The sequence below is a fragment of the Loxodonta africana genome, chromosome 26 (assembly GCF_030014295.1).
Source record: "Loxodonta africana isolate mLoxAfr1 chromosome 26, mLoxAfr1.hap2, whole genome shotgun sequence".
Lineage (NCBI taxonomy): Eukaryota > Metazoa > Chordata > Mammalia > Proboscidea > Elephantidae > Loxodonta > Loxodonta africana.
Window position 1 is genome coordinate 31097137 of NC_087367.1, and position 19177 is coordinate 31116313.

Genomic DNA, 19177 nt, shown 5'->3' on the forward strand with positions numbered 1-19177 from the left:
TGTCATTTATGTGAGCAATTACTGTACTAATTTGATCTTAGAGAAAAATGGAGGCTGGCTCTTTGGTTACATTTGTTGTGAACACAATGAAATTTCCTAGAGAAAATGATTATTCTAAATGAGATTTGAAGTAAAAGTTTTCTGTTTTTCTTCTTCTTCTTCTTCCTTTTCTTTTCCTTCATTTTTATGACTAAATCCCAATAGTCTTGTGAACAGAAATTGAAGGCATTCACAAGGAATTTAATGGTAAAGTTTAGCACTGAAATCAAGTTTACCCTAGCAAAACAGATAGTTATTAACTTAATCAAATAGAAATAAAAGCTTTTGATTCCATCTCTGGCTATTTCAGGTCAAACAAGACAAAAAGAAAGTGTTTACATTAATCATGTACAACAAAATCCAATTAACAGGCATACTGGATTTGCTTAATTTTATTTTCTAGATTACTAGATTACTAGTTTCTTTCATTCACCTATGCATTCATTCAACTACAACTTACTTAGTAATTAAAATATTCTGAATATCTGGGCAGGTATAGAGAAGGGAAATATGTGACTCTGCCTGATGGTGCATATTGTTAGGAAAACATTCAAAAATGAGCATTCCAAAAACTGTCTTGGAGAAGAAAAAAATTGCACTTCCTTCCACAAAGACAGCAATGCTCTTTCCTTTCTTGTTATTGCCTGTACATCCTAAGTTCTGGTGAAGAAAGTAAAATTCAAACAGCAAAAATGATAATAGCAAATTCTTCTTAGACACTTATCGTATGACAATATAGTAAAATTTTATTTATAAACATTTTGCAAAAATAACTTCTTTGGAAGAGGGTCTCTAATGTGAGTTCTGTCAGCTAGATTCATCAGTTTTTTATTCATCAGGTATGTCAGTTCCTCAAGGAAACTATAAATATATGTTTTTAACCTGAGGCCTGGACAATTAACATTTAACACTGAAAAGCCTTTCGAAACTTGAAAATGTAAAATTGAGAACTCTTTATGTTTTTCTTAAGTTCCCCCCACACTTCTATACCTTGATCACCAGTAGCAGTTGCCCTCGAGTGGGTTTGGACTCATGATGACCCCATGTGTGTAGGGGCAGATTATCCAATAGGAAAGGTAAACACAGTGATTACCTTGCTTACCAGATCATCTGTAGTGAACAATTTCATGTTTTTTTCACCACATCAAAGACTCTGTTTTAGATATGGCTGGCATCTGTCTCTCTCCCAATCCCACAGCACCTTCCTCCAGAATCAAAGGCTCTCTTTAAATTTACAATCCTGACAGAGGCAGATGACCCAGTAAGCAAGGTAAGTATGGGCTTATTTGTGCTTACTTACTAATTTGTAGTGAACAGTTTCACATGTGTTTCTCCACACCTCTACAGGTGATCTGGAAAGCAAGGTAAGCACTCTGCATACCTTCTTATTTGATAATCCGCCCTGCATGTGTGTCAGAGTAGAACTGTGCTCCATAGGGTTTTCAATGGTTGATTTTATTTCTGAGGCACCTCTGAGTAGACTCAAACCTCCATACTTTTAGTTGGCTGCCAAGTGTATCCCCCAGGAATTCTGTATCCTTGCTTACCTCCCCTGTCTTTTTTTACTTTGTTTTTAAGACAATGAAAAATAAGCAACATTCACTTAGATGTAAAATAAAAAGAGATTTAAAAGGAAGGGGAAAAGGATTGAGGGAGGGAAGTATCTTAAGGCAAATTGATCAACCAAAAAAATGGATTTCAGGGAGGAGCTTGGTTTCCATCTCTGTCAGTTTCCTTCTGTATGACATCATTTAAGAGTAAAATGCACATATAGACCATCTTGCCAGACAGCTTCAGCAGGCTGTCAGTGGGCCTTGCTTACCAGTCCTTGTTCCCTACACAGTCTGATGATAAGACGCCTTGGGTTTTAATTTTCAAAATATGAGACCTAGCTCAGTTTGGCTTGGAAGGAAGGCTCCTTTGTTTCAACTTTTAAAACACACCTGTATTCAGTTCTCAGCTAAGAGGGACAAATAAGAGGAAGACGAAGTTGAAGAAACTACCAGGAAATCTTATTCTTCCATTCTTCTAACAAGAGGTGGAAATTAATACCATATGTTTTTAATTTATATTATTTTTGAGAATATACACAGCAAAACATACATTCAATAGTTTCTACATGTACAATTCAGTGACATTGATTACATTCTTTTAGTTGTACAACCATTGTCATCCTCCTTTTCTGAGTTGTTCCCCAACATAAATTCATTGCCCCCTAGGACTCCTATCTAATCTTCCCAGTGGCTATTGTCACTTCGATCCCATATATATAGTTCTTAAAAGAGCATATACTCAAGGCAGACATTTTTACTAGTTAAGCTAAACTATGGTTTTAAGAAGACTTTAGGGGATACTATTGGTGTAAGTTTTAAAGATTGTCTCAGGGCAATAGTTTTGCGGGGTCCTCTAGCCATGGCTCCAGAAAGTCTGGAGTTCATGGAATTTGAAATTCTGTCCTACATTTTCCCCTTCCTGATCAGGATTCTTGTATAGAATCTTTAATCAAAATATTTAGTAATGGTAGCGGGCATCACCAAGTTCTGGTCTTACAGCAGTGTGATCTTTTGTTCTTAGAATATGGGAGTAGATGTGGTACATTTCTTTAAGTTTTCTACTTTGGCCCAGTTTTATATGATTTGTGACTCATTTCCTTAATCTAAATCTATATAAATATACATGGTCTTAAAAAACAATCAATTAAGGAAAATTAAGGAGAACCAAACTTCACTGATTCACAGATTCTAAACTTAAAGGTCCTGGGTCAGAGGCATCTCTGTAGAATGTTGATTAATAAACTGGAGTCCACATGTTCAAGGCTTATGGAAGTTTGTAGCATAAATGAGACACTTCTTTTTCTCTCCTTTTTACTACTGTGTGTTTCAGGGTTTTTTTTCTGACCTGGAAATATATCTGAAAGAAGAAAACAAACAAAAAAACTAAACCCAGTAGCATCGAGTCTATTCCGACTCATAGCGACCCTATAGGACAGAGTAGAACTGCTCCATAGAGTTTCCAAGGAGCACCTGGCAGATTTGAACTGCCAATCTCTTGGTTAGCAGCTGTAGCACTTAACCACTACACCACCAGGGTTTCCGAAAGAAGAAAGGGCATTAAAAATATATAACTCCATGAAATGGAATTACTTATTTCAAGGACTTCAAATACTTTTTAGAAGGAAAACTGTATATTATCTCCAGGTGCATGGGAAGAATAAAGGAAAAGATTTATTTTCTATAAGGTATCAGAGGGAAAAAAAACGGTTAATATCACGGAAAAAAATATAGAATGTGTTTAGTTAACCAATAACCCAAAAGCTGTAATTTCATGAAATATAGAATAGCACCCATATTATTTATGATTAAAAAGAAATTCTGGAGGCAGAGCCAAGATGGCAGACTAGTCAGACACACTAAGCCACAGCACTACAACAAAGACCCAAAAATCAAGTAAACCAGATACAGACGTCTGTCCTAGAACCCTGAACCTTAAATGAAGAGATAAAATATTAGACTAGAAGTCACTGAGGAGGAGAAGAAATTGATAAAAAATGGGGAATAGAGATGTGGGGTGGAGGTTCCTGACCAAACAGCATGACTCAGCCTTGCCATCACGGAATAAAGCCAACACTCTACCACAGAGAGGCACCTCCACAAAATTCCCAACAGGAGATAGAAGTACGGTGGGGACACACGCGAGACCCAGTAAGACCATGTCTGCTGGCTGCAGCTCAAGAAGCCCAGACTCTCTCAGCTGGTAACCACAGAAGCACACTCCTACAACCCCCACACCTCTGATGAACAGCAGCTATAACCTGCAATCCCAGCTGCCAGGAAACAGAGTACTGACCCACACTATTGCCCTCCTCCATCTAGCCCCCTCTGTCCCGCCTTCACTCCCTTCCTAAATCTCTCCTCCATTTTGCAGCCCCTAGGGGACCCAGTCCTGACCTCCCTCAGGCTCCTTTCTGCCAGCCCGGATTACTCCTGCCATACCTTGTGGCAACAAAGTGACCTGGCCAGGACCCCAAGCCCCTTCCAACTGGCTCTGGACCACTCTCACTGCTTGGCAACCAGGGAACCTGTCCTGGACCCTAGGCCACTTCCCACAGGGTCCAGACCCCTCTCATCACTGCCCCTGCACCATGGGGGCCTGACCCTCAGCACAGGCCCTTTCCTGCTGGCTCTGGATCTCTCCCTACCTACCACAGCCCTTGGGGACCTGGCCCAGACCCCAGACCCCATCCCACAGGCTCCAGACTTTTCTTGCTATCTTCCATGGCCCCAGGGCATCCAGAGGGGTCCCAAAGCTCATTTCTGTGCCCCCAGAGCATTTCCACCAGCTCAGGACCCCTCCTACTATTACGGAGTGGGAATCTCAGGTTCTTACTGGGCATGACTCCTATTGGCCAATAAATGAGAGACTGAGATGGGAAAGCAAGAAAGGCACCTTTATTTCATTGTACAAGGAAATGGAGTCATCTGAGCTACTGCTCACAAGACTGCTTGCCAAAGGCATGCAGTCAAGTTACTTTTAATGGGGTTTACAAGTAGGGAGTTCATACAAGTTACACCAGCAATATTCTTGATCATAGTATACTAGTATATTGTGGTTTACATATAACCTTCAAGCAAAAGCAGGTTCAAATGTAAAGCTGAGGAGGGGGAGCCCAGAAAAGGAAACAATTTTGCAATACAACACTGTAGGGGAGGAAGCCAGGTAAAGAATACAGCACTGTGGAGGTTCTGCCTCACCACTGCCAGCCAGAGCATCCAGGGGACACAGCCCTAAACTTAGGTCCATTCCCACCAGCTTCAGACCCCTCTTGCCACCCACTGCCTCCACCAGGGGACCAGGCCTGGACCCTAGACCCCTTCCTCCCATCATTGGGCCCCTCTACCAACTGTTGCATCCCTTAGGGAATCCAACCTGGAAGCCAGGCCCTTCCCTACAGGTTCAGAATTCAACCCCCCCCACCTGAGCAGCCCAACTCCAGGCCCAGGCCCAGTTCACACTGTAGACAAAGGACCCATCTCCATCCTTGTTCCTTCCCTTCCTGCTGGACTTGCCCTACTGCACCATATCTGAGCAACCAGCACTGCACATCAGGACAATATGGTGATAACTATCGTGTTCACAGATGAGCAAGCAACAATGAACACCTGGCTCACTCTCCCAGAAAACCAAACAAAACAAACAAAAAAAAGGGCAAAACAAACAAACCATCAATGAATAAAGAAAATAAGACCTAAATATCTTGGAGTCAGCAGACAATGTCAAAACATATTGAAAAAACAGGGAAGGAAGGATCCAGAAAGCCACATGGAAGCAATAGTCAGAATAAAGCATCAGTTGACATTCCAGCAGAAGAAAAGGTATTGGAACTACCTGATGTTGTTGTTGTTAGGTTCCATTGAGTTGGATCCAACTCATAGTGATCCTATGTAGCACAGAACAAAACACTGCAAGACCCTGTGCCATTCTCACAATCTTTGTTATGTTTGAGCCCATTGCTGCAGCCACTGCATCAATCCATCCCATCAAGGATCTTCCTCTTTTTCACTGACCCTCTATTTTACCAAACATGAAGTTCTTCTCCAGGGGCTGGTCCCTCCCATAATGTGCCCAAAGTACGTGAGGCAAAGTCTCATCATCCTCACTTCTAAGGAGCACTCTGGCTGAATTTCTTCCAAGATAGACTTGTTCATTCTTCTGGCAGTCCATGGTGTATTCAATATTCTTCACCAACACCATAATACAATGGCATCAATTCTTCTGTGGTCTTCCTTATTCATTGTTCAGCTTTTGTATGAATATGAGGTGATTGAAAATATCATGGCTTGAGTCAGGCACATGTCCTCAAAGTGACATATTTGCTTTTTTAACACTTTAAAGAGGTCTTTTGCTGCAGATTTGTCCAATACGTCATTTGATTTCCTGTCCACTGCTTCCATGGGCATTGATTGTGGATCCAAGCAAAATGAAATCCTTGACATCAATCTTTTCTCCATTTATCATGATGTTGCTTCTTGGTCTTGTTGTGAGGATTTTTGTTTTCTTTATGTTAAGGTGCAATCCATACTAAAGACCGTAGTCTTTGATCTTTAACTGTAAGAACTTCAAGTCTTCTTTTTTTTAACAAGCAAGGTTGTATCATCTGCATGTCATAGATTGTTAACGAGCCTTCTTACAATCCTGATGTCACCTTCTTCATAGAGTCCAGATTCCTGGATTATTTCCTCAGCATAGAATTTGAATAAGTATGGTGAAGGGATGCAAACCCGACACACCTTTCTTGATATTAAACCATGCAGTATTCCCTTGCTCAGTATGGACATGAGCACAATTGAGTGTTCTGGAATTCCCATTATCCACAATGTTATCCATAATTTGTTGTGATCCACACAGTCAAATGCCTTAGCATAGTCAATAAAACACAGGTATTGTTCTATTGATATTCCCTGCTTTCAGCCAAGGTCCATCTTACATCAGCAAAGATGTCCCTTGTTCCATGCCCTCTTCTGAATCTGGCTTGAATTTCTGGCAGTTCCTTGTCTGTGTATTGTTGCAACCACTTTCGAATGACCTTCAGCAAAACTTTACTCACATGTGATATTAATAAAATTGTTCAATAATTTCCACACTCTGTTAAATCACTTTTCTTTGGAATAGGCACAAATATGGATCTCTTCCAACTGGTTGGCCAAGTAGATACCTTGCATGTTTCTTGACATAGATGAGTGCCTCTGGCACTGCATCCATTTGTTGAAACATCTCAATTGGTATTCCATCAATTGCTGGAGCCAATGCCTTCAGTGCAGCTTCAACTTCTTCTTTCAATATCATCAGTTCTTGATCATATGCTGCCTCCTGAAATGTTTGAACATCAACCAATTCTTTTTGGAAGAGCAACTCTGTGTATTCCTTCCATCTGCTTTCCATACTTCCTGTGTCATTCTGTATTTTCCGCATAGAATCCTTCAAAATTGCAATTCGATGCTTGAGTTTTTTCTTGTTCTTTCAGCTTGAGAAACATGTACTGTGTTCTTCCCTTTTGGTTTTCTATCTCCAGGTCTTTGCACATTTCACGATAGTATTTTACTTTGTCTTCTCAAGATGCCCTGTGAAATTATTTATTCAGCTCTTTTACTTCATCATTTCTTCCATTCTTGTTAGCTACTCTATGTTCAAGAGCAAGTTCAAGAGTCTTTTCTGGCATCCATTTTGGTCTTTTCTTTATTTCCTGTCTTTTTAATAACCTTTTTCTTTCTTCATGTATGATGTCCTTAACATGTTCCCACAACTCCCCTGGTCTTCGGTCATTAGTCTTCGATGTGTCAGGTCTATTCCTGAAATGGTTTCTAGATTCAGGTGGGATATACTCAAGGCAGCATTTTGGCTCTCATGAATTTGTTTTAATTTTCCTCAGCTTCAACTTGAACTTGCATATGAGCAATTGATGATGTGTTCTGCAGCCAGCCCCTAGCCTTCTTCTGCCTGATGATATTGATCTTTTCCATTGTCTCTTTCTACAGAGGTAGTCGATTTGATTTCTGTGTTTTCCATCTGGTGAGGTCCACGTGTATAGTTGTTGCTGATGTTGTTTTAAAAAGTATTTGCAATGAAGAAGTAGTTGGTCTTCTAAAATTCTATCATGCAATCTCCAGTGTCATTTCTATCACTAGGGCCATATTTTCCCACTATCAAACACTCTTCTTCATTTCCAACTTTCACATCCCAACTGCCAGTAATTATTAAGGCATCTTGATTGCATGTTTTAATAGAAACATTCAACAGAATATCAGGATACGAGATAAACATACAAAAATCGGTTGGAATCCTCTACACCAAAAAAGAGAACTAAGAAAAGGAAATCAGGAAAACAATACCATTATGATAGCCCCTAAAAAAAAAAATGCTTGTGAATAAATCTAACCAGGGATGTAAAAGGCCTATACAAAGAAAAATACAAAACACTACTGCAAGAAACAAAAAGAGACCTACATAAATGGAAAAACATACCATGTTCATGAATAGGTAGATTCCACACTGTGAAAATGTCAATTCTACCCAAAGCAATCTACAAATAAATGCAATCCTAATACAAATACTAACAGCATTCTTTACTGAGATGGAAAAACTAATCATTATCTTTATATGGAAAGGAAAGAGGACCTGGATAAGTAAATCATTAAACCAAAAAAACCAAACCCAGTGCTGTCGAATCAATTCCAACTCATAGCGACCCTATAAGACAGAGCAAAACTGCCCCGTAGAGTTTCCAAGGAGCCCCTGGTGGATTCAAACTGCCGACCTTTTGGTTAGTAGCCATAGCAATTAACCACTACGCCACCAGTTATTGAAGAAAAATGACAAAGTAGGAGGACTGTCATTCACTACCTGACCTCAGAACCTACCACACAGCTACAGTAGTCAAAACATCCTGGTACTGGTACAATGACAGACTCAATGTCCAATGGAACAGAATTGAGAACCCAGATGTAAATCCATTTTCCTACTGCCACCTAATCTTTGACAAAGGCCCAAATTCCATTAAATGGAGGAAAAACTGTCTTTTTAAAAAATGGTGCTGGCATAACTGGATGTCCATCTGTTAAAAAAATGAAACAGGAACCACGCCTCACACTGTACACAAAAAACATATTCAAAATGGATCAAAGACCCAAATATAAAACGAAAAACTATAAAGATCATGGAAGAAAAAATAAGTCGAAGACTAGGGGCCCTAATATATGTCATGAACAGCATACAAACCATAATTAATGATACACAAATATTAGAAGATAAGCTAGATAAATGGGCTCTCTAAAAATTAAACACTTAGGCTCATCAAAACACTTCATCAAAAGAGTAAAAAGAGAACCTAGAGACTGGGAAACATTTTTGACTATGACATAGCTCTCAAATTTATAGGAAAATCCAACACCTCTAAAATAAAAAGACAAATAATCCATTTAAAAATGAGCAAAGGATATGAACACTTTACCAAAGAAGACATTCAAGTGGCTAACGGACACATGAGGAAATGCTTGCAATCACTAGCCATTATAGAAATACGAATGAAAACTACAAGAGATACCGTCTCACCATGACATTACTGGCATGAATTAAAAAAAAAAAAATTGGAGACGTTGCAGGGAAATTGGAACTCTTATGCACTGCTGGTGGGAATGCAAAATGTTACAATCATTTTGGAAAATGATATGTTGCTTCCTTAAAAAAACTAGAAATAGAAATATTATATGATCCAGCAATCCCATTCCTAGGAATGTAGCCTAGAGAAATAAAAGCCATTCCATGAATGGACATATACACACCCATGTTCATTGCAGCATTGCTCACAATAGCAAAAAGATGGAAACAACCTAGATGTCCATCAACAGATGAATGAATAAATAAACTATGGTATTTACACACAATGGAATACTACACACTGATGAATTCATCCACAACATGGATGAATCTGGAGGGCTTTACACTGCATGAAATAAGTCAGTCACAGAAGGACAGATACTGCAAGAAACCACTATTGTAAAAACACTTGAAAATGTTTCCACACAGAAATAAACAATTTTTGATAGCTATGAGGGAGGGAAGGGATGGGGAGAGAAAAACACTAACCAGATAGTAGATGGATGGTAACTTACCTAGTAGATAAGTGAAGGATAAGACAGCATAAAATACTGGATAAGTCAGCACAATTTGATCAGGGTAAAGTCAGAAGTTTCAGAGGCACATCCAAATGCCCTGATAGATGGAGGTACTAGATTGAGGACTGGGGACCATTGTCTCGGGGAACATCTAGCTCAATTGGCATAACATAGGCTATAAACAAAATGTTCTACATCCAACTGTGGTGAATAGTGAGTGGGGTCTTAAAAGTCTTCAAGCAGCCATCTAAGATACATCTACTGGTTCCATCCTGGCTGGAGCAGAGAAGAGGGAAGAACAAAGACGCAAGGAAAAGAATAATCGAAGGATTAGATACCACTTCAGACCCACCAGGATGGCTAACAGAAAGAGAGGAGAAGAGGAATGAGGAGGAAGGGGACCACAACCACCACAATCTCCTCCAGACTGAGCCCAGAACAACTAGATGGTGCCCAATTACCACCACCAGAGGGTCCCAGACAGAGCAGGAGAAAAACATAGAATAAAATTCAAATTCACAAAAATAAAAAAATTAAAGACCAGGGTTGCTGGTCTGATAGACTGGAGAAACCCCGAGATTATGGCCCCCGGACACCCTTTTAATTCAGTACTGAAGTCTCTCCCAAGGTTAACCCTTCAGCCAAAGATAAGACAGATCTGTAAAGCCAACAATAACACATGTGAGGGATGTGCTTCATAGTTCAGGCATGTGTATGAGGCTAATGGGCACATCAGCCCAAAAGTAAAGACAAGAAGGTAGGAAGACGCAGTGAAACTGGATGAGTGAAAACCAGGAACTTGGGGTGGAGAAGCAGAGAGTGTTGACACATCATGGGGTTGACAACCAGTGTCACAAAACAATTCATGTATTAACATTTAATGAGAAACTAATTTGCTTTGTAAACTTTCAATTAAATCACAATTAAAAAAAAATTTTAGTAACCTGTTAAAATTCTCTAAAATGTGAGGATGGTGAGAACTTAGTCATCAAACTGTTACCATTAAGAGCAAAATATTAGGTTGATAATTGTCTTAGTTATCCAGTGCTGCTATAACAGAAATACCACAAGGGGCTGGCTTTAACAAAGAGAAATTTATTTCCTCACACTAAAGTAGGGTAAATGTTCAAATACAGGGTGTCAGCTCCGGGGAAAGAATCTCAGGGCAGGAACCTCAGAGCCAAAGGACTCACTCTGCTCCCAGCGCTGCTCTGTTGATGGTATGGGTTCCCCGTCTCCCTCCTCTCTCCTCTTATATCTCACAAGATTGCCTCGAGACACAATCCAATCTTGTAGGTTGAGTCCTGCCTCACTAACACAACTGCCGTGCATCCTCCCTCATTAACTTCATAGAGGCAGGATTTACAACATACAGGAAAATCACACAGTACCAGGAATCATGCCCCAGCCCAATTGATACACACATTTTTGGGGGGACATAATTCAATCCATGACAATTACCTTCACTTTTTCCTGTCTCATTTTATCTGATGCACTGAGTTCTTTAATCAAGTCAGTGTGTAGAATGGTGGAAGAGTTTCATTTAGATGCTTGTAGTTTTTTAGTAATACAGGAATGCTCTCATGTACCAACATTTCAAATCACTGGATCCTGTCTCCCTAACTCTGCAATTTTAAAAGTTTTTTTTTTTTTTTCAAACTACAGATTGTAACCTATTAGTATATCTTAAAATCAATTTGTTGGGGTACAATCAAATTTTTCTTTCATGAAATAGACAAAGCAGAATAGAATATTTAGAATATTTACAGAGCTGTGCAACCATCAACACTAATTCATTTCAGAATATTTTCATTACACACAAAACAAACCCCATAACCTTTAGCAGTCCCTCCTCATCACTGTTATATGCAGCCTTTGGGTACCACTAATCTACTTACTGTAGATTGCCTATTCTGGACATTTCTATAAGTAGAATCATGTAATACATGTTCCTTTGGGTCTGGTGTCTTTCGTTTAGCATGTTACCAAGGTTCATTCATTTTGTTGTATGTATTTAGGCCATTTCCATGTTGACATACTTATTATAATTTTATAGAATCTTCTGGGCAAATTATCCATTATTGTTCTTGCTTAAAAAGCTCTTAGCTATAGTCGTGCATTTCTTTTTTTTCCAGATTAAAATTTATTTGATATTTATTTGTAGTTATCAAATTTATTTGCCCATGTAAGCAAACAATGTAGTGCATTGGGCAAATTTGCACAAAGGACCTCTTTAAATTGTTAAAAAACAAAGATATCACTTTGAGGACCAAGGTGCACCTGATCTAAGCCATGATATTTTCAATCGTCCTACTATGCATAAAAAGATGGACAATGAATAAGAAAGATGCCTTTGAATTATGGTGTTGATGAAGAACATACCATGTACTGCCAGAAGAATAAACAGGTCTGTCTTAGAATTCTCCTTAGAAGTGAGGATGGCAAGACTTTGTCTCATGAACTTTGGACATATTATCAGGAGGGTCCAGTCCCTAGAGAAGCACTTGGTAAAACAGCAGGCCAAAGAAAGAGAGGAAACCCTCGATGAGATAGACTGACACAGTGGCTGCAAAGATGGGTTCAAGGATAGTGATGATTGAGGACAGTGCAGGACCAAGCAGAGTTTCATTCTCTTGTACATAGGGTCACTAGGAGTCAGAACTGACTTGATGGCACCCTACAAAAACAGCAACATCAGAGGTGGGGCCAAGGTGGCTAACCAGGTAGAAGCTACTGTGGATCCCTCTTGCAACAAAGACTCGGAAAAACAAGTGAATCAATCACATACATGACAATCTATGAACCCTGACCATCAAACACAGATCTAAAGAGTTGACCTGAGTGACAGGAGAGCAAAAAAGGGTGCCCTGAAGCAGCGACCGCTTCTGGAACTGGCATCCCGTGTCACAGCCCTGAGCCCTCAGGGTTCCTTGGTGCCCAGCGGTGGTGCTGACTGTGGCTTACTGAGACGGGGCAAGCACGGGACACAGCCCTAACCCCTAACCCCCTGGGGTAAAATCAGTAGAGACTCAACCAGCACAAGCAGGCTGCACACTGACGTGGCTGACAAGGGAACGAGCAACCACGGGGAAGCAGTGACTGTTTTCAGAGCATGGAGCCAGTGTCCCAGGCAAAAAACCTTGGCACCGAGCTTTGCATTAAGTGCAGAGGAGCTGAGCATGGCTTCCTGAGACGGCGCAAGCACGGGATGCACCCCTAGCCCCCTGAAGTAACCTTGGGGGAAACCCAGCCAGCGCACGCAGGCAGCACAATGACGTGGCTGACAGGAGGAGAAATCACCAGGAAGCAACGACTGGTTTTGGAGCCTGGAGCCAGAGTCCCAGACAGGAAACGTTGGCGCTGGGCTTTGGACTAGGAGCAGAGGAGCTGAACACGGCTTCTGAGATGGTACAAGCATGGGATGCAGGTCTGACCCTGGGGAGCTATCTCAACCCAGCCAGTGCACACAGGCTACACGTGCCTCAGGAATCTCAGATAAAACAGTCATCACCAAGCAAGATAAGTAACTGTGTCTATATTGCTGGGGCTAATCTCTCCTATCTATCTGATCCCTCCCCTCCCTGCCCCAGGTGGCTTCGTTAACATTGGAATTTCCTGGGCCAGGGAGTGAAGTGCTCTGCTTTTTTTTTTTTTCTAAACTATTCTCCTGGCCTGAGAGAAGAAGCTACGAACAACCCAGGGACAAAAAACTCATTCCCTGACTTCCCTAAACTGGAATAAAAATACAGAACCAGCTCCAGCCAAGCATAGGAGATCCAGTCTTTGGCTTTTATCCCTACAGGGAACAAGGTGGCTATTATAATGCAAAGGCAATTCTGATAGAGATCTGACTGTAATTGTTTTAGCGGAGAACTGAGAAGACAAGTTTTCCAGGTCTGATACCTCTACCTACTAAACAGAGCCCTTACTGATCCACAGCAGGGAACTGAGGGCTGAAGCTCCACCCAAACAACCTATCCACCTGCCAAAGGGGTCTGAGGATACTGAATCCTACCAATCTTTAGAGGTACAAGCTTTGTGTGCCTAAGGTACAGCTGCAGAGCCCACCCACCAAAGTGCTTTAGGAATAGAGACACACTTACCTCACTGGCATATGGGGGAAGGCTGTCAGGATCCTGCCCTCCTTGGAGTGTGACCCCCTGCTGCTACTAGAATCTGTGGCACACAACTATGACCACTACTCCTCTAAGTTAATAGGTGACAGTCTACACCACACACTTGGTGACCCAAAATCACAACACCTAAGCTGATTTTAAGCTGATTGTATTCAAGAATAGTGAATGGACTCTTAGGCTTATATATCTGGCAACAACCTAAACCAGCTGGTAATAGGACATAAGTGATTCAAAGGCTACAACAATCAAGACAGTGTAATCGAGTAGCCCAGCTTGGTATATTGAACCAAAACAAAACTAGATAAGACTCAGTGAGCAAATATAAAATAAATCATTACAATATCTTATACATGGCTCGGAGACAGCAGTCTATATCAAATCACATGAAGAAGCAGACCATGATTGCTTCTACAAATCCCCAAATTAATCAAAATCTTTCCCAAATGAAGATACAATCCTGGAATTTCCAGGTGCAGAATATAAAAAAACTAATATACAGAATGCTTCAAGGCATCAGGGATGACCTCAGAAATGAAATAAGGCAATCTACAGAAAAAGCCAAGGAACACACTGATAAAGCGGTGGGAGAAATCAAAAAGACTATTCAAGAACATAGTGGAAAATTAGTAAGCTGCAAGAATCCATAGACAGACAGCATTCAGAAATCCAAAAGATTAACCGTAAAATTACAGAATTAGACAACTCAATAGGAAGTCAGAGGAGCAGAATCGAGCAATTGGAATGCAGAGTGGGGGAGGTGGAGGATAAGGCAATTGACACCAATACAGTTCAAGAAAAATCAGATAAAAGAATTAAAAAAAAATGAAGAAACCCTAAGAATTATGTGGGACTGTATCAAGAAGAATAACTTGTGTGTGATTGGAGTTCCAGAACAGGGAGGTATAACAGAAAATACAGAGAGAATACCTGAAGATCTGTTTGCAGAAAACTTCCCTGATATCATGAAAGATGAAAGGATATCTATCCAGGATGATCATTGAACCCCATGTAAGACTGATACAAAAAGAAAATCACCAAGGCATATTATCATCAAACTTGCCAAAACCAAAGATAAAGAGAAAATTTTAAAAGCAGCCAGGGATAAAAGAAAAGTCACCTGCAAAGGATAATCAATAACAATTAGTTCAGACTACTCAGCAGAAATCATGCAGGCAAGAAGGCAATGGGATGACATATAGAGCACTGAAGGAGAAAAACTGCCAGCTAAGGATCGTATATCTAGCAAAACTCTCTCTCAAATAAGAAGGTGAAATTAAAACATTTACAGATACACACAAGCTTAGAGAACTTGCAAAACCAAACCAAGCTACAATAATTACGAAAGGAAATTCTTTGGTCAGAAAATCAGTAATATCAGGTACCAACACAACGCAAGGTCACAGAACAGAACATCCTGATATCAACTCAAATAGGGAAATCACAAAAACAAAATAAGATTAATTTTAAAAAGCAAAAAATGCTCAAAACAGGGAATCATTGAAGTCCTTATGTAAAGATTACAGCAACAAAAAGAGGGACTAAATACAGGAGGCACAGATCTTCCATATGGAGAGGAAAACAAGGCGATATAGTATGATACAAGTTAGGTTTTTAGTTAGAAAAATAGGGGCAAATATTAAGGTAACCCCAAAGAGATCTAACAATTCCATAATTCAAAATAAAAACCAAGAAAAACATAATGAGTCAGTAAAAATAAATTCAACCAGTATGAAAATGAGGAACAAACATTTTACAAAGAAAAACGTCTCAGCACAAAAAAGTAAGTGGAAAAATGAAATTGTCAACAACACACACAGAAAGGCATCAAAATGACAGCACTAAACTCATAAAAAAAAAATTAAACTCATACTTATCTATAATTATGGTGAATGTAAATGGACGATGTGCACCAATAAAGAGACAGAGAGTCTAGGACCGGATAAAGAAACACGATCCGTCTATATGCTGCCTACAAGAGACATACCTTAGACTTAGAGACACAAACAAACTAAAACTCAAAAGATGGAAAAAATATATCCAGCAGACAACAATCAAAAAAGAACAGGAGTGGCAATATTAATTTCTGTCAAAATAGGCTTTAAAGTTAAATCTACCACAAAGAATAAAGAAGGACACTACATAATGATTAAAGGGACAATTGACCAGGAAGATATAACCATATTAAATATTTATACACCCAATGACAGGGCTGCAAGATACATAAAACAAATTTTAACATAATTGAAAAGTGAGATAGACACCTTACAATTATAGTAGGAGACTTCAACACACCACTTTCAGAGAAGGATAGGACTTCCAGTAAGAAGCTCAATAGAGACACGGAAGATCTAATTGCTTCAATCAACCAACTTCACATCATAGACTTATACAGAACACTCTACCCAACAGCTGCAAAGTTTACTTTTTTTCTAGTGCACACGGAACATTCTGTAGAATAGATCACATATTGCGTCATAAAACAAACATTTGCAGAATCCAAAACATCGAAATATTACAAAGCATCTTCTCAGACCATAAGGCCATAAAAGTATATATCAATAACAGAAAAATCAGGGGAAAGAAATCGAATGCTTGGAAACTGAACAATACCCTGCTCAAAAAAGACTGGGGTATAGAAGACATTAAGGAGGGAATAAAGAAATTCATAGAATGCAATGAGAATGAAAACACTTCCTATCAAAACCACTGGGACACATCAAAAGCAGTGCTCAGAGGTCAATTTATATTGATAAATGCACACAGACATAAAGAAGAAAGAGTCAAAATCAGAGAACTGTCCCTACAACTTGAACAAATAGAAAGCGAGCAACAAAATAATCCATCAGGCACCAGAAGAAAACAAATAATAAAAATTAGAGCTGAACTAAATGAATTAGAGAACAGAAAAACAATTGAAAGAATTAACAAAGCCAAAAGCTGGTTCTTTGAAAAGATTAACAAAATTGATAAAACATTGGCCAGACTGACTAAAAAAATACAGGAAAGGAAACAAATACCCGAATTAGAAATGACATGGGCCATATCACAACAGACCCAACTGAAATTAAAAGAATCATATCAGCATATTACAAAAAATTGTACTCTACTGAATTTGCAAAACTAGAAGAAATGGATGAATTCCTAGAAAAACACTACCTGCCTAAACTAACACAATCAGAAGTACAACAACTAAATAGACCCATAACAAGAAAAGAGATCGAAAAGGTAATCAAAAAACTCCCAACAAAAAAAAAAAGCCTTGGCTTGGATGGCTTCACTGCAGAGTTCTACCAAACTTTCAGAGAAGAGTTAACACCACTACTACTAAAGGTATTTCAAAGCATAGAAAATGATAGAACCCTACCTAACTCATTCTATGAAGCTAGCATATCCCTGATACCAAAACTAGGTAAAGACACCACAAAAAAAGAAAATTACAGACCTATATCCCTCATGAACATAAATGCAAAAATCCTCAACAAAATTCTAGCCAATACAATTAAACAACATATCAAAAAAAAAAAAAAAATCCACCTCGACCAAGTGGGATTTATACTGGGTATTCAAGGTTGGTTCAATACTAGAAAAACCATTACTGCAATCCACCGTATAAATAAAACAAAGACAAAAACCACACGATCTTATCAATTGATGCAGAAAAGGCATTTGACAAAGTCCAACACCCAATCATGATAAAAACTCTCAGCAAAATAGGATAGAAGGAAAATTCCTGAACATAATAAAGGGCATCTATACAAAGCCAACAGCCAACATCATTCTAAATAGAGAGAGCCTGAAAGCATTTCCCTTGAGAACAGGAACCAGACAAGGATGCCCTTTATCACTGCTCCTATTCAAAATTTTGCTAGAGGTCCTAGCCAGAGCAATTAGGCTATACAAAGAAATAAAGGGCATCCGGATTGGCAAGGAAGAATAAAATTATCTCTATTTGCAGATGACATGATCTTATACACAGAAAACCCTAAGGAATCATCCAGAAAACTACTGAAACTAAATAGAAGAGTTCGGCAGAGTTTCAGATTATAAGATAAACATACAAAAATCACTTGGATTCCTCTACATCAACAAAAAGAACATCGAAGAGGAAATCACCAAATCAATACCATTCACAGTAGCCCCCAAGAAGATAAAATATTCAGGAATAAATCTTACCAAAGACGTAAAAGACCTATATAAAGTAAACTACAAAGTACTAGTGCAAGTAACTAAAAGGGACCTGCGTCAGTGGAAAAACATACCTTGCTCAAGGATACGAAGACTTAACATAGTAAAAATGTCTATTCTACCAAAATCCATCTATGTATACAATGCAATTCTGATCCAAATTCCAACAAGATTTTTTAATGTGATGGAGAAACAAATCACTAACTTCATATGGAAGGGAAAGAAGCCCTGGATGATTATTACTGAAAAAGAAGAAGAAAGTGGGAGGCCTCGCTCTACCTGATTTTAGCAGCTATTATACAGCCACAGCAGTCAAAACAGCCTGGTACTGGTACAACAACAGGCACATAGACCAATGGAACAGAATTGAGTACCATCCACATTAGCAGCTGATATTTGACAAAGGCCCAGTGTCAGTTAAGTGGGGAATGATAGCCTTTTTAACAAATGGTGCTGGCATAACTGGATATCCATTTGCAAAAAAATAAAATAGGACCCATACCTCACACCATGCACAAAAACTAACTCCAAGTGGATCAAAGACCTAAACACAAAGACTAAAACGATAAAGATCATGGAAGAAAAATTAGGGACAACATTAGGAGCCCTAATACAAGGTGTAAACAGAATACAAGACATTAATAAAAATGACAAAGAGAAACCAGATAACTTGGAGCTCCTAAAAATCAAACACCTATGCTCATCTAAAGACTTCACCAAAAGAGTAAAAAGACCACCTAGAGATTGGGAAAAAATTTTCAGCTATGACATCTCCAACCAGCACCTGATCTCTAAAATGTATATGATTCTGTTAAAACTCAACCACAAAAAGACAAACAACCCAATTAAAAATTGGACAAAGGATATGAAGAGGCACTTCACTGAAGAAGATATTCAGGCAGCTAACAGACACATGAGAAAATGCTCTCAATCATTAGCCATTAGAGAAATGCAAATTAAAACTAAGATGAGACTCCAACAAGGCTGGCATTAATCCAAAAAACACAAAAAGATAAATCTTGGAGAGGGTGTGGAGAGATTGGAACTCTTATACACTGCTGGTGGGAATGTCAAATGGTACAACCACTTTGGAAACCTATCTGTCGTTTCCTTAAAAAGTTAGAAATAGAACTACCATACAACCCAGAA